We start from the raw sequence: 1,494 nt of genomic DNA on the forward strand, positions 1-1,494 counted from the left end.
AAAAAAAAATCCAAGTTCTGAAAAAAAATATAAAAATAAATGAATTAAAATTTGAATATATTAAAACAAAAAGAGATTGATTAATTTAAATTGAATAATATTTTACATTTATGAACACAATTTATTAGAAGTTAATTATTATTAGTTAATTTTAATTTAATGATTTAAATGTTTCAAGATATTTAATGTAAATTAAATGAATTTGATTTTTATTCCATTAAACATTTAATGCATAAAATTCAACAAATATTATTATAAGTGGTTACCCAGCTCTCGAAGGACACTTTGTTAAGGTTGAAACAAAGGAAAATCCAAGTTCTGAATAGAAACATATTAGATTTATTAAGATATAATATGTAAATTAGATGAATTAGATTTTTATACCATTAAATATTCAAAGTGTAGAGTTCAGAAGGAGAAATGAAAAGGGGATCCCCGGCTCCCGGAGGGAAATTGATTTGGGTCGGTCCAAAAAAAAATCCAAGTTCTGAAAAAAAATATAAAAATAAATGAATTAACATTTGAATATTTTAAAAAGAAAATTAGATAGATAAATTTAAATTGAATTATGTTATATAATGTTGAGGGGATTTATTAAGAGTTATTTATTATTTGTTAATTTTAATCATATGATTCAAAAGTTCTAAGATATTATATATAAATTAAATGAATTTGATTTTTATACCATTAAATATTTAATGTATAAAATTCAAAAAAAAAAAAAATTTAAATGGTTACTCAGATCTTGTAGGACACTTTCTTAAGGTTGAATCAAAAAAATAAAATCCAAGTTCTGAAAAGAAACATATTAGATTTATTAAGGTATTTTATGTTAACTATCATAAATGAATTTGATTTTTATACTATTTTTATATTAGATTGGTAAATTTAAATTGATGGTTACCTGGCTCCCGAAGAATCCTTGGTTTTAGACTGAAACAGAAAAAAAAATCCAAGTTCTGTGAAGAAAAATAAAAATAAATACAATTGAACACAACTTAAAAAACAATTTGGAAAAATCCAAAAAATACCTTTCATAAAAATAGAAAAATATATTTAATACCCCATATAGATGAATCCATCAAATAAATATCTAAAACAAATAAGAAAAAAAGCAGAACAAAACAAATCTATAATACACAGTAAAAGTCATATCTCTATTTAGTAATAATAATTCAATACTGTTCAATAAAATATAAGATACAACGAAAAAAAGAAACCAAAAATTACCTTTTAAAAAATTGACAGCAAATATAATATATGTAACACCATTAAAAAGACGAACCATCAAACAAAAACCTAATGCAAATCACAAACAAAAACTGAAAACAAAATACTGACCAATATTAAACAGCATAAATCAAATGATATAAAAAGCAATCCATATAACAAATACCTATCAAAAATCATGAAATAAAAAAGACAAAAAACAAAAAACAGACCTTCATCAAATAATTAAAACACTTCCCTAACTCGAAGCAAAAACAGTTGAAC

The 1,494-nt window shown here is 21.9% G+C and overlaps 1 long non-coding RNA gene across 2 annotated transcripts in view; it reads right to left on the minus strand.

The window, feature by feature from the left end:
* Window positions 1-1,494, minus strand: part of LOC112689899 — a 9,391-nt gene that overhangs the window by 169 nt on the left and 7,728 nt on the right. The window contains exons 5-8 of one of the 2 annotated variants that reach the window (XR_003149155.1): window positions 905-933; window positions 739-793; window positions 385-487; window positions 267-318 (exon numbers count right to left, since the gene is read on the minus strand). This is a non-coding gene — a long non-coding RNA (uncharacterized LOC112689899). The remainder of the gene's footprint in view (window positions 1-266; window positions 319-384; window positions 488-738; window positions 794-904; window positions 934-1,494) is intronic. The other variant, XR_003149156.1, reaches the window with a different exon arrangement.

This window comes from Sipha flava, unplaced genomic scaffold (assembly GCF_003268045.1).
Source record: "Sipha flava isolate LNK unplaced genomic scaffold, YSA_version1 47_pilon_pilon, whole genome shotgun sequence".
In the NCBI taxonomy this organism is placed as follows: Eukaryota; Metazoa; Arthropoda; class Insecta; order Hemiptera; family Aphididae; genus Sipha; species Sipha flava.